This window comes from Strix aluco, chromosome 4 (genome assembly GCF_031877795.1).
Source record: "Strix aluco isolate bStrAlu1 chromosome 4, bStrAlu1.hap1, whole genome shotgun sequence".
Classification (NCBI taxonomy): domain Eukaryota; kingdom Metazoa; phylum Chordata; class Aves; order Strigiformes; family Strigidae; genus Strix; species Strix aluco.
The window spans coordinates 55431065-55445998 of record NC_133934.1 but is presented as its reverse complement, the minus strand read 5'-3'; the positions used below and the strand labels follow the sequence as shown (position 1 = coordinate 55445998).

Below are 14934 nucleotides of genomic sequence, written 5' to 3'. Positions count from 1 at the left end.
AGGGTAGCTGTCCTCTTACTTCGGTGCAAACTTCCGGTGTTTTCAGCCCTGATTTATGGAGAGGCTGCATAGCAGTATAGTGAAGTAGAAAAAAAAAACCCTTCTATTTGTTTGCTCTGGTGTAAAGGATACACTTAGGGTCTTTGGTTTTGCTCCCACAGTTATTTCTGATTCATATAGCAGAATTAGCAAGAGCACCAGGGTCTCTAAGTGTGTATTACATTGATCAGTGAAGTTGTTGAAAAAGAAATTGATGTATTTAATAAGCATATGAGTATTTTCTTATGAGTCAAACTGGAGCAAATAATTTCATATTTACTGGGAGCCAAGATCTGAGGGAATACTTGAACTGAGGAAAAGAAGGGAATACATGATGCATTCTTTTTTCTCCAGGAAAACTGTGGTCTGTAAGATGCCTTAATTTTGCAAAGGCGGTAACCATCTAAAAAAGTAAACTGAACTGAGGCACTCCATGAGAGACTAAAAAAATACAGGTAGCTGTTCTGTAGAGGTTAAACATTTCAATTGCAAAACTGATTGCTTGCATTTTCAAGTGATAAAGCAGATGTTCTGGTAAGGCTGGTTAAGTATTTTCATTAAAATTTGTCTTTCTAAACTAAAAATTACTTTTAGATTGGAGATGCAGCAAGTGGCTTCAAATACAGTGGTACTATTTTTGGATGGCATCCAAATTAAGGAAAGCTTACCGGTCTACCATTATGGTTTGTTTTTTTTCCCACTTCTCAGTTTAACTACATACATAGTAATAAATTGGTTCTCTTAAGTCAGGTACTGTGGACATTAGCTTTAATTATGGGGAGAATTTTCAAAAGCTTCCAGTAGTTCTCAGCTAAAATTAAAGTAAAAAGGGAAATCAGAGTGTTACTGTAAATCCGATCTCAAAAAAACCCCTCTAAGACTTAGTTTGAAGTTTTAGAAGGCAGGCATTCTTTATTGCGATGCTGGATTCACGGGAAATCATTCCACATAACATGCATACACTAAAACAAAAGTTCATCCTTTATATACCTTAAAGATATGAATATTCATACATTTTCCAAGAAGTCTCAACCTTTCTGTCTATCTACTACATTTACATAATGGGGCATTGTAAAACTACACTACACATGGGTGGGGGTCTCAGGAGGTTGTTGGTGGTCATTTGGGGAGTTAGCCCCCTACTCCTTCTTCCCTTTTATGGTCACGAGTCTTTTGAGGACAATTTCTTCTCCTTGGATGTTTCCCAACGCTGTTGTCTGGCCAAGCTGTTCTTTCTGCCTTGTTTGAGCATTTCTGCCAGGATGTATCTATTCTCAAGGTTATGATATCTTCTCTGTATGCTTTAATCACTCAGGCCTTGTTAAATACAAAGTTAAACATTGGTAAAAGAATTTCTTAACATTCCCCCCTTTGAGACTTTCAGGTATATACAGCTGGGTACAACATGACCACATAACGTATAATGGAATGCTTCTCTTATCTCTAATTGTTACAGGCCTCAACTTGCAGGCACCAACTGCTTGCTGGCATCAGCTAGCAGGCATCAGAGAGAATTTTGCCACAGTTTAGTATGTTTGTATAGCTCAATTGTTGTGCGTCCTCTGCCCGGAGAACTAATGATTCCTAATTTTTTCCTCATTTTTTCCAACATTAAAAAAAAATATTTTTTAACATTTTTTTCAGTTCTATTTTATACCTCTATATTGATAATAGATGCAGCGTCTTATGAGGACAGACAGTTGGCTCAGCCAGCCGCCAAACCCAATCTCTCTTAGTCACTGGAAACATTGTGGAGTGTGGGCTTTCTCCTTCTGCTGCTTCTTTCACAGCTCCAGCCTCCACATGGCCTCATGGCTGATCAGAAGCTCTTTGTTTGTGCATATATGTGATTATGTTGGTTGAGAGTGCAGGGGCTCGTTTTACAAAATGGGAATTGTACGATCCTGTAGCACATCCTCAGAGATCCGCGTCTTGTCAGGAGTTGTGTAGGAGAGGCAAGAGTAGGAGCACCGAACAAATTGGTGATAGACTACACTGACAGTGTAGAAAGCTATGGGATAGATTTGTTGTCCTGCATTGTTATATAAACATCCTATATATTGATGGTAATGGCAGGGCAGGGAAGCAACCCTTTTCCTTAATTTGGGGCATATCACTTCAACACATACATGTTTTTCCTTCTGCTCTGCCCGAGGCAAGAGCTGGTAGTGCTAATTACTGTATTAACTGGGGGAGAGACAGAAAGCTATTGGTGATGTCTCTCGGTCTTCACGCACACTGTTCCCCTCTCTCTTTTGAAAGCCCTGAGGGTGACTGCTGTAGAGTATAATTGCTTGATTCGGTGCATGGAGAGAGAGGATCTTATGTGCCACCCTGCACTTGTTTGTTCTCTGCCCATTTGGCAGTGACAGACACCAAGCCGAGGTCATGTGAGTGCAGCCAGAATAGCGTGGCAGGGCCAGGAATGCAGTTACATTACACTGGGCTCCTTTCAAGTCTTCTCTGTGAATAGGGGTCAGCACTGTACCAAATGTCATGGAATTAATTTGGGATTTTTATGGAGATGCATTTAAATGGCACACACTGAGGAACCCTACCTGAAGCTGGAAACACAGCGTGTTATGCTTTCAGGGCAGGTGGGAAGCACTGATCGTGGGTAGCTAAACAAAGTTTCAGATGAAAGGATATTGGTGAGAGTGACTTTGTATGGGGAAGAACAGTTATGGGCCTGATCTTAGAAAAACCCGTACCTGCTCTTTGTATGGCACAAGCTAGGTGATCCACCAGGGAGACCCAAGTTGAACAGTCACACAAGGAGCTGTTGAAGACGTGTTTCCTAATAAAAAAACCTGACACCCTAAAGAGTTAGGGGTGTCATCTTGTATGCTTCTGTTTGTGTGTTTGCATTTAAGTGTATACTCACTGGGATGCCTCATCTCCCTAGCATTGTTTAGGTTGAAGTATAGTTAATGAACCTGCAGTTTTGTGCTAACAGGCCCAGCTACTTACTGAGTGTTATGGGTTCATGTACAAAAATTCGGAGAACCCAGTTTCATTGCTGGTCATTGATGGGTCACAGTGGGGTTTCATGCAGGAGTTGTAGTGCATGCTATAGCTCGTACAGTTGGACACTGCCAGTGTTGATGTGACATTTGAAAGAAGAGCCTGCAATCATTTAGCAGGCTACAGCCATACCAGTGGTGCTGGCCATTTTAGACCTTTGTAGAGACACAGAATTGAGGGAAACTTACAGAAGGCAATTACATTCTTTCTGAGAATGTTTTATTAAATGTCACAAAATCTTATTTTGCTTTTCTGCGTACTCCATCAACTTGCTAGCTTGCAGACTGATACATGCAGGCTGTCTTCTGATGTGTTTCCAGTGAATAAATTTTCAGCTTATAGCAGATATTTTCTTAGCCCTTAAGTATATGATGCTGTGCTTGGATTGTTAAATTCCATTCCATCTGTATGCCCCATATGTTCAGCCCTCCTACTGTTCTAGTTTGTGGTCACCCTTCTTCACTATGTGAAGGAAAGGACATGAGATACTAGTGAAGAAAGATTCTTGCTGATAGCTCTACAGTTGTGGTGACAGTTTGTACAGTTGTGTGTTGCTGAAGACCTCTCTCTCACTCTTTCTCTGGGTAGCCAGTGCAGGATTAATTGCAGTGTTTGTGCAGCAGGGAAGGACCAAATTTAAAAGTCTCTTACTGTCCCCTGATGTTTCAGCTCAAATGAATAAATATCTAAAAGTATGCAAATACAGTTAAAGGAAAATATTTCATGCTCTAAAAGGTTTCTTACATGCTCGTAGTGGATGAACTACAGCACAGGTTAATGAGGAAATTTCCCAAGCTAAAGTGTTTTGAAATGGAAGAGAAGGCAAGCAGAGCATTCTGGATTTTCCTGGGCATGTTAGTTGAGATACAAATAGCTTCAGTTGTTTCAGAAAGAGGTCAGAAGATGAAATTATTGAAAAATAGTAAAAAGATGTTTGATATTGCTTTTCCTGGCTCAGTGGTTTTTTATTTTGCTTGCATTTACTTCTTGAGAGTTTAGAAGTGGCTTCCAAATATACTTGCTCTTAAACAGCAGCAAGGCTGAAAGCTGGAGAAGTTATGTTAAGAGTGGCTTCCTCTCCAAATCCTTTTCTGGGAAAGCATGCCATTGCCTTTCAAGTTGTCTCCTCTCCTGTTGCCTGTGTGTTTGTCATGGTTAGTGGCTGGAAAGTGCAACTCTGACACTATTGTCTTTGGGTAAAACTTAAGCAATGTTTTTTAGAGAATGGAAAATCTTCAGTGATGTTTTTCAGAGAAGTTGTTTTTTCTGTGTAGTGTTGTGCTTGCACTTTTGTGCTGCAAAATGTTTATTTCCTCTTCTAGCTTGGATGTAAATTGCAGTGCGGGCAGGGAGGTGTCAAACTTGGTTTAGCTGTTCCATGCTTTGTACGTTCTCCTTTAAACTTACGCTCAAGTTTTTACCCCTGCTCTACCAGGGTACTTTCTTTACATCGGTGTTTTTAGTGGGAATTAATTATCTCTGGTTAGCAGCTGAGATGCACCTTCTCTGCTATATAAATGCATTGTTAGAATAAACTTTTATGTGTAGCGTGGAGTTACTCCTTTAGAAGATGAAGCCCTTTAAGCAATGTTGAGAAAATTTCCTTTTTTGTGCTTTTGCCTTTGTTTCCATCACAGGTTTGTTAGAACATGCATTTTTTGGTCTCCTTCTATCCTTGACTTTAATATCGGTGATGAGAAGTCTGCTATCAGGGATGGTCAGGAGGCTTTCTGAGCCCCTCAGTCTGACAGAAGTCTGCTTTATACAGTTTGTGCCCTAGCATTGCTATTGTGTAATGTGCCCAAAGTAACACTGTTCCAACAAGATCTTGTGGGACTCTTAAAGGCAGAGTTCTCCATAGTCGTGTTATCTTCCAGTTGATCAAGCCAAATGTAGTGGGTTTTGCCTGGAAGGCTGGAGTTGAGAATCTGTGGATTGCAGAGGTCGCTTTTGAGATTCTGTGTAGGGTGACTGTTCATGGGAAACAGCTAAAGTTGTTTAAATCAGTTTTACTGCTGGCACTCAATAGTAAAAACTAAGTGCTTTCTTTCTTCTCTTTTATAATAATGTCCAGCCGGGCATGGAAACTTATCCAGTATTCATATTTTATGATTAAATGGCTGCTTTGTGCTGCTCATATACCTAGTGCCTTTAAACCCTTCTGGGGCTGAGCAGAAAGAAAATACTTTTCCTATGTAAGGAGGTGTTGCAGTTGCTGGACCAAATTAAAATGATGGGAGAATGAAGAAAATAAAATTCTCTGTGCAGGGTTTTTGGGTTTTTTGGGGGGTATGTTGGTTTTATGTGGGTTTTTTGTGTGAGTGTGGGTTTTTTTGATGTGGGACCCTATTTAGAAACTGAGATATGACATGAAAACTTTATTTTTATGATTATTCTAGTGTTTCCAAGGCTTTCTTAAAAGTGGTCTTGAGGTACTATTCTCCTTGCTAATGACTACCTACAAGTAAATAAGATGGGATCTTAAAAGCAGCTGCTCTGCTTTTAGAGCTAAGGGAGAGAATGAGATTATCTGGTATGTGTGCTTTTTCTTGCAAGTCATTTTTGCAATCCAGCACACCACCTTCATCCTGGAAGAGTGATAGGCAAAGACCCACTGACTGCAAGAGCACAGGTATGCAGCAGAAGGATCTTAGTAAAGCAGCATTATGAGCTTTTTTTATAGCTTTTCTTTTAGGGAGCCATCTGTATGCACTACAACTACATTTTCACATCCCTCAGAAAAATTCTCTAATCCTTGTTTTCCTGATAGTGTCAACAGGGGAGGGATCAGCTATTAGTGTTTGTGCAAACCTGAGAAGTGTAATATTAGGCCAAGGTAATGGATTAATCAGGAACTATAGTTTATGGAAATAATGTACTTCAAAGTGGCAATAAAAATGGGAATAAAAGTTTGCACTTTGCAAATGAGCACTTTATATGATGTAGGCGATACTGCTCATGCTGTTGGTCAAACTGAAATTATACGAGAAGAATAGGCTCTGTTGTAGTGAACTGGAAATCTTACAATATAGTTCTGTTTCTTCAATACATTTATTCTTAAAACAAGTTAAACACCCTCAAATTAAACTGTAGCAATAGCATTGTATGTGTCCAGCACGAGTCCAGCAAAGGTGTGAGCCGCAAAACCTCCCCAGACTACCGTATCACATTAGACAACTGTGATTTGAAGGGGCACCTTTCCAGAAGTGAAGAGCATTTTGCCTACATGTTTAGTCAAGCCCCTCATGCCTCTTTCGAGAATGACAAATAATAGAGGTGCTTTTGATGCTGTCTGGAAACTAGACAAAGGGTCAGCAGTCTGTTTCTTTTAGACAAGCAGCTGTTTTATAGCTGCTTTTTTTTTCACTGCCAAACTGTGGAACTCCTGCCTAGGAATAAAACCTTCAGGTAAACAGTATTGTGACGATTTGTTGCCTCTGATTTGTTCCGTGCCACTTCTGTTTGAAAAGAAACTGAAATCATGGTTTTGTTTGCTTTACTCCCTGCCAAGTAGTGTTATTGCAGAAATGACAAAATGATGTCAACTCCTGCAAATTTTATTTTTACTGGAAATTAGAAGGGTATCTTGTAGTATAAAAATAGCGAATAAAGCATTGGTTAATGTTGACATAAGTAAAAATTTGGCTTAATTTTGTGAATAACCTTGTGTAGCCTACATCAGGGATGTATACAGTAGCTTCTAATTAGTAAGAAGCAATGCATTGCAAAACAAAATGCAGGGCTGAATGATCTTATTGTCTGGAACAGAATTTTTCAAAGCTTTGGTCAACAGACCTTCTGGTGCTTCTGGAAGCTGCACTAAGAGATCCACAGAACCATTTTTAATACATAATCTGAATTTTTTAGTTCTGGGCAGTTACAGTGTGGTACACAAGAAATGTTGAGAGTTGACAGTGGCCAAAACCAATGTTGTGTTTGGAGACACCTATTGTAATGACTACAAGATGCAAAATGATAAAGAATTTTGTTCAGTATTTACAGAACCTGTGTCTTGTAACTTGGCTTTGTGCATCTGGATTGGTGGTAGTAACTGTGCGTGGGTATTGGAAAATAATTATGATACCTTTCTAATCAGTGTTTTAGCTTTATTTTTTTTCCCTGCATATCTCTGAAAACCAAGGTATGCACAGGCATGCATACACACAGCTGGTATGACTTCTGAGGTTATGCTTTTGTTTGTGCTGACAAAGTAATACTGGTCTCTGGATACTCTTGGGTGCATCTTTGTAAAGTGAAGAGTTACTAGGTTATCAAATAACTCTTAATAAACCTACTACATCCACTCTTGTGTCCCCTTCTATCCTCTGTTCCCCCCAGCACTTGGTGCTCTAACTATTAGATGATGATTTATTTCATATATTAACATATGCCATACATATCTGTGTTTGCCATTACAGAGTTTATAATTCAGAATCAGATTTGATCTGGGGAGAGGTGTGATAGGCTATACAATCGCATCATGTCAGGATCAGAATTTTGGATACCTCAGCTTGTCTTCTGGCTTGTTATTAAATTGCAGTGAATCACTTCTTACCTTTTCAAGCTATGATTTCTTCATATATGTAGTACCAGTTTCTTTGTAAATGGTTTTGAACAGCTTACTGTAGGGAACCCCTAAAAAAGAACCAGGAATGAGCATTTGGTGAAGGTAAGAGGCAATAAAGCTGTTGCAGAATTTGCTGGAATAAGTTCTGTATGCACTTTCAGGTTGGGTGTGTGTTCACTGTTTGCTCAGTGTTCACTATCTTTTCTGTGCTGGTTGTTTTTTTTTAAGTAGGAGGAGAGCCAGGTTAAACTGTTTGGATCGAGTTTGTAAAGCTGGTGGTGTTCACTTAGTGAGCCACTCTATCCAGACTGGTTCAGTCTTTTCATGCCTCCCTCATCCTTCTACATGTGTTCGCTTCTCTGAAGTGAATGGCTGAGTATAGTCCATTGAAACAGCCTGGGATGTGGCAGCTTGTGTAGCTGGGATAGAAGATTTTGGGACTCCCTCTCTTTGGGCTACGAGCACAGCTAGGAGCTGAGACTGCTTTCCCAAAAAGAAATGCTGAGCATTCAGAGTATCGTGCTGTGTTGACAAGCCTACCTGTGTTTGTGTTTCCTGGCTCTGCACTCTTTATGTTCTCTGCTACTTAAATCAATTGTGTAGGCAATGTAATTGCCCATTTGTTACTAAGGAAAAAGACTAGCTCAGATCATTTCTTTCTGTTTGCTGTATCAGATGCCTGAATTAGATGTTACAATGTCACTGCTTGTAACTGAAATAAGTGAACATTTCTGTATCAGTTTCATAATGAGAATTTCATGTATGCTCTGTGTTGTGGTGTAGTTTGTTTTTGTGTGGCTTGTTTTGTTTTTTTTTTTTTTTTTTTTTTTTTTAAAAAAAAAACCTTCTGCTTTTAATGGAACAGTAGTTTCAGAAAAAAAGTATGAAGAAGAGTCATGGTGGGCTGCACCTAAATAGCCTGAAGCTCAGCTAGGGTGGTTTGGGATGAATGAGATCCGGCGCAGCTGCTGGAAGAGGAGAGCCGGAGGAGGTCTTGCTGCCCTCTGGGGTAGGAAGCTGCTAGCCCTGAGCAGCAAGACAGACCTGGAAAATAACCCATTTACAATACTGCTTCCAGACACTTTGCTTCACTCCAGCTTGGAGCAGAACATGCTCTTTGCCTTCATAGTTTTTTCTTACTTGCAGGCCAGAATGAGAAGACTCATGTCTTTACATTGTCACACTGGCTAAGAGAAATGATTAGTGTAGTGATATAGGATGTAGAATTCAGGTTTGGTTTTTTTTTTTCAGTTTTCTTTATTTTAATTTTGCACTTTTCTGCTGCTTGTGATTGTGTTTTAAGCCCATGCTGTTTTCATACACTGCTACAGCACCACTTACATAATTTTTGGATGGTTTTAAAAATAGAAACTGACTTCAGGCAGAGAAGCTGCAGTGGAGAGGACTGAGCCAGAGATAGAATAGTATTGATGAAGAGAACAAGGCTGGATAGGAAAAGTAGAGGAATACAGAGCACTTAATGTAGTTCAGAAGTGAAGGCAGGGAAGAGGCCCATGGAGAGATGTGTGCAGCAGAATTTCTCAGTCTTCCCACATAGTCTTTTGGGCTCAGGGAGAGCAGAGAAAGCAAGGATGGTGAAACAAAGACCAGTAGAGTGTAAAGAAGAATAGAAGAGAAAGGGTAGGATCTGTGTGAGATGAGTGTACCTAAGTGACAGTGAATGGAGATGTCTTGTTACTATAACTCTGTAGGCTTTTTAAATGTTTGTGTGGTAGTGGTGGGGTATTTACCTTCAAGGTCTTTGATTTTTTTTTTTTTTTTTGTATGGGGGGAAAAAGGTACTGCTTTTAGGAAATCAGCTAGATCTCATAGAAACAAAATCCTTAAACTCCCAAAAGCTTTTATTGAAGAATTTTACGAAGTGATTGCTGTGTATAAATTTTGTGTGCTTAAAAAAAAGTCCGTTCCAAAGAAGTATTTTCTTTAAACAGAAGGACCTGAGGTTGGAGAGGCTCAGTGAACTTGGAAAGAGTTAAATTTACTTTATCTAGGCTTGAGGGGAGTTGTTGTTCAAAAGTTGAAGCAGGGGAAATAGGGTCTAATTCATCCTCCTTTTTCTGTTTTCCAGTATATCAATTTCTATGGACAAGAGGAGAGGGACTTCAGTCTTTAGGGACTCTTACTCCAAGCCGATTGGCAGTGCTTACAATTGCACCACCAGAAAGCAATAAAATAAATACATAGAGCAACAGTAACAGAAAGCAGATGTCTTGCTTTTGCAATTAAAGAACTGGAGAAAGCAATAAGAAAATAATGGCAACTGACTGTGCCTTGAGGGGGGGGCGGAGGGAGAATATATATCTTGCTTGATTGTCAGACAAACCAGAAAACCCCATACTGGTGAAAATGAAAGATACATTAGCAGCCACAGTACCTTGCTTTGAAAATTGGGGTCATATGTGCTTAATTTTTCATTAGAAAGCATCACGCTAAGAGTCTTGCAAGATGGAGCAGACAGCTTTTCTCATTGTGTTCTTGGGTCTGTTTTTCTACTTTGGATGATTCTATAAAATCAGTTGTGTCTGATTTAGCTGAGCAAAATGTGTGCAAACTGGGATCTTTTTTCTTCCACGTGTGTGCATTTTGTATCAGGAGGGAAAAGGTCTTACTGAGACAGTTATCTGTGAGATATAGTTTAATGTTTTTTAAAAGCTGCACATAAAATGCAAATAGATTTGACGTCTTTTAGTCTATATTCAGTCTATATCTGAATGTTGCTGTGAACCAAAATGGTAATTAGTCACCTACGCAGCATCTTCATTCACTGACTGTAGTACATGAAGTTTTCCTGCTGGTAATGTCTCAAGGCAAACAAGAAATGGGCTTTAGGAGAATGCGTTCTTTGTAAGCATTAGCATAAATATGTAAATGTGTATGTAGGCTTTGAGCAGTTTACCTTTCCCACGGTCACCACATATGTTTAGCTACATGAAAATTAAATGCTATAACAGTTTGTGCTGAGAATGGAAAAAGTTATTGTAACTGGTGTGAGTGGAAGAAGGAACAGGGCAGACTGCTTGTATGTTCTTTCCCTGTGATACTGACCCTAGCAAAAGCTGGAGACTTGAGAGGATGCCCCGTTTGTTTTGTTTGAAAGAATGCTGACATATTTAAAGCAGAGTACACATCAGTGGCATGAAGGGAAGAAGAAAACTGTGTGAAACTTCATGTTAATTTCTGTTTTGGTGCCCTTTCTCTGTCAGGGCTACTTAGAAACAAATAAGCAACAGAAACACCAACAAAAACCTTTGTGCTCTGACACAGGCATTAAGCTCCTTTTTGCCCTGGCTTAAAAAGCAAAAAGACTGATTTGACTTAAAATACTTTAAAGAAGGCAGTGAGTATTCTGACTTTGAAATATCTCTGAGTGAGTCTGAGCATAGAGTGCTGCAGAGGAAGTGCTTAGGGAAAAATTGTTCACCTGGGTTTTTAGAGTCAGGAACTTTTCAGTGCTGCTTTGTATATGTACAAAGCTCAGAAATGCTGTGTTTTCCTGATTATATTTCAGAATATGAATTATTACACTTCATATTGTCCTGATCATTGCTGTGCTTGTCAGTAAAATACTGTACCTTGTGTTCCAGTGCTATGCTGGCTTGAATCACACAGAAAGAAATCTCGCTCTGTGAATAACCCACAGCATCTTGTCACAGAAGAAACACCAAAGCACCCATAGGAATCCCGATAGTCTCCTTGCTAACACAGTGCGCAGAGTTCTTGTGGCAGCTCAAAGCAAGGGCAGGTGGGAGGTTTTCACACTGCCTAAATACAGAGCTCAAAAAAACCCATAAAACTTGTGAAGAAGCTCTCGTTCTGAACTCAGACTATTTTGACATGCTTCTGCTAGTGTGTTCATATTGTCTTGGTGAAGGTGAAATTAGGTGGCTGCACTATCGTTCCTTCTCACACAAGCCTTTAATGTATCCACACATGGACATACACTGGCTTATGCATGTGGCACATAAACCAACCTTTTACAGCTTGGCCCACAGCTGTTGTACTTTTGCTTGAAAACTGGTGCCCAGTTCTTTAAGAATGGCAGCCGAGATGAAAAATTCAGTATGTGAAGTAACATCTGATCACTGTACAATTAAGCTGCTCTTTCTTTCAAACTTTTTCTAGTATTTGCATTAGTATTTACCCCAGCACCCTTTAAATGAAATTCTGTGTTCTATGATGCTGTATTCCTAGCAACAAAGAATCATTTTCCTCTGTGCAGGCGAGTCTGGGAATAAGATATGTCCAGCTTGAAACACTTATCAATCAATCCACTTCTGAAAACTGCATGTGAACTTTACAAGTAGGGCAACAATGCAAGTACTGCTACACATTCTACTCTTAAATACATATAGTCTTTATAGAAGAGAAATTTGAATGCATTTGGTTGATGTTTGTGAATATAAAACCTATTGCTGAGAAAGTACTACTATGCAACATTTTTTGTAAGGCTGTAATACTCCAGAGGAATGTTTTAATATTCTCCTGCAAATTTGTTTAAAAAAGAAAAGTATCAAGATTTTACAAGCTCTGCCCCAGATCCGGTGACCATTTATAGTCAGGCTAAATGATCTTACTTGATGTCTGTGGAGATTTGAGACTGTTTTTCTCTACAGAGTGTTTTGTAGATAATGAGGCAAACATCCACCTTTTTATTACTCGTTGGAATAATTTAGTAGATGTAAATGAAATTTTCCAGACTTAACTTAGATGATGTGTATGCCATCTCACCCTCTTCCCACATGCTTTAGATGTGAAGAGATTTTCTTTCTGGTTACAAGTAAGCAGAACAAGACTGTCTTGGAGACATCTGCGGAAGGGCCGCAAAATAAGCGGGATGCGTGTCCTGTTTTTCTTCTGGTTCTAACAGCAAAAATACAGAGGCTAAGCACTTTAAACTTTTTTTAGGCTATACAGGAGTTTTTCATAATTGTCAAGAAAATCCAAAGTTAATCCTGGTGAGAGGTGTAAGCCTCCTCATGAACATCTGTCTTCTGCCAGTGGGGATTACTGAGAGCATTCCTGTGTGCTTCATCCCCACAGCAGGGTGTGTTTGTGCAAGGGTGGACCTTTCTAGGGCATGATTGTAGGGGATTAGGTCAGTGGTCTGCCTAGCTCAGTATTTTGTCTTAAGTAATGCAAGTAGAGTTTGTCCAAGGAAAGAGGCATTTGAGCAACAAAGCAGGCATACAGTGATCTTTTCCCATTATCTCCCAGTGAGCAACAGTGTAAAAATTTCCTGAGCCAGAAGCTGTATCAAAATCACTTTTCAGTAGCTATGGATCCTCCATTAATTTATCCTATCTTTTTTTCTGAATGCCGTTAAGTTTTTGATTTCCACAGCATCCTGTGATAGAGGTCATGATTCCACCCTGAAACTTTTTCTCCTAATGGATCTTGTCCATTGTTCCTGTTCTGACAGCTGCTCAAAAGGCAACTGGACAGAGATTTCTGTTTTGGTATGTGGAGAGGACTGAACAGCATGTAATTCTTTGATCCTCTCAAACTCTGAGAACTCAGTTTCCTGGTCTTTCTTGACAGGCTTGCCAGAAACTTGACAATCTCAGTTTTTTAGGTGCTTCGGCCTAGTATAGTACAGTCTCATTACCCAATCTGTAAATTGAGATGAGCTAGGCCTGGCTTGAGACCTGTATAGTCTACTGTAACTCACCTTTTAACCCATGAGGTAATCTTACCCTTAAGTCTCAACTTCTGGTGAAAGATCAGGACACTTGACTGGATTAAATTTAATAAAGCTAGTGGATCTGAGCCAGACTTGGAGCTGATGTGTATGGCTGTTAAGTTACATTTGTATGCACTCATCGAATTCTTTTATTCTAGTTTTCCACGCTTTTTCTGTTCAAAACCATATCAAACTATTGGCAAAACATAACGTTTTGTACCTCTCTACAAATAACAATTTGCCACTTCCAAGTGCAGCTTATGAATTTTTATAATAATATAGCTTTTTTCCTCTCACTCCTGTTCCTTCAACCTTGGTGCCTTTTGGCTGTGTATGAAAGAAGGAAAGGAGCCTGTTACTGCAAAAAAGAACTTAACTGCATTTATCTGAAAGTAATTTGGAAACTTCTACAGCTTTATCTCAAGTTTCAAATAAACACTGGAGCCAGGAGGATTACACACACTCTTCTGGCAACCATAGAAAAAGAGCAGTCTCAATACAGGTAAGATGACCTTTTTTGGCTCATATGGTGTGTTACAGGAGGCTGTATGGACATTCTCAAATCCATCTATTGTACTTTATAAACAATTAAGGCTGCTGAAATAACAGACTTTCTTGACCAGCAGTTCTGTTTTTCCATCTAGGAAAAATTTCTATTTATCTTGTATTAAAATACTGCCAAGCCTGCGACAGTTCCCTTTGAAGAATAGTTGATTGTAGTATTGTTTAACTTTACAGTCGTGACTCTTCAAGTCAAAAAGATTTTCATTCCCAGTTAGTATAGATGGCCTTCTGAGTGAACTGGCTGGGAGTAGTATCCATGGTCCTTTGGTCAGCTGGCAAAGCACACTTGGAGGAGAAAGTCAGAGATGTGAGGGGTGTTAGGGAACTTCAGGGTATTGCAGTCAGCATATTCCCCTTGATATTGACTCATGCTTTACAGATATTCTTGTAGTATAAAGCTAAAGCTGGTCACTTAAAAAAAAAAAGTGCGTATAACAAAGAAGGAATCTTGCTTCAGAGCTGTTGAAATCACTTCTGGGAAAGCTTTTAAAGTTGATATTCCTGCCTTCTCCCACTTCGCAACAGAAAAACACTTTTGCTCTGTTTTGCAAAAGAAGAATCATTTACACAAATCTTAAGAGAAAACGTACTATGTGCCAAAATAAATCTGTACACTGCAGTGTGAAGAAACGACAGAAAACCAGAGTTTGATGTTTGAGCAACATTCCATTACATACCTCAGAACTAAAGGGAATATAGTTTTCTTTTTAGCCGGCACTTAGGATTTAAAAAACAGAGGTAAAAGTTGGACAGATGAACATTTAGAGATGTGCTCGGACACCTACTATACGTTTTTTAAACATTCTACATGATTGATACTGTATTATGCCAAATATGTAGTGATGGTGTTGGGAGACAGAGTGCTTATTCTGTCTGTTCTGCTTGTTTCACTGATCCTTAGCGTGGGTTTTGCATGGAAGCCCTGTAGTATTTGGAGGGAAACAATGCACTTTATTCAGTGGAATGGAGAATACAGGGATATGACAAAATCATAGGTGCTGTTTTCTATTCCATCATGAGGGACAGACACTGTCTTTTG

General features: G+C 39.4%; 1 protein-coding gene across 2 annotated transcripts in view; it reads left to right on the top strand.

Annotated features, from left to right (window-relative positions):
- TSPAN5 (tetraspanin 5) overlaps positions 1-14934 on the top strand; it is an 89368-nt gene that overhangs the window by 48947 nt on the left and 25487 nt on the right. The gene's annotated exons all lie outside the window — the stretch shown is intronic.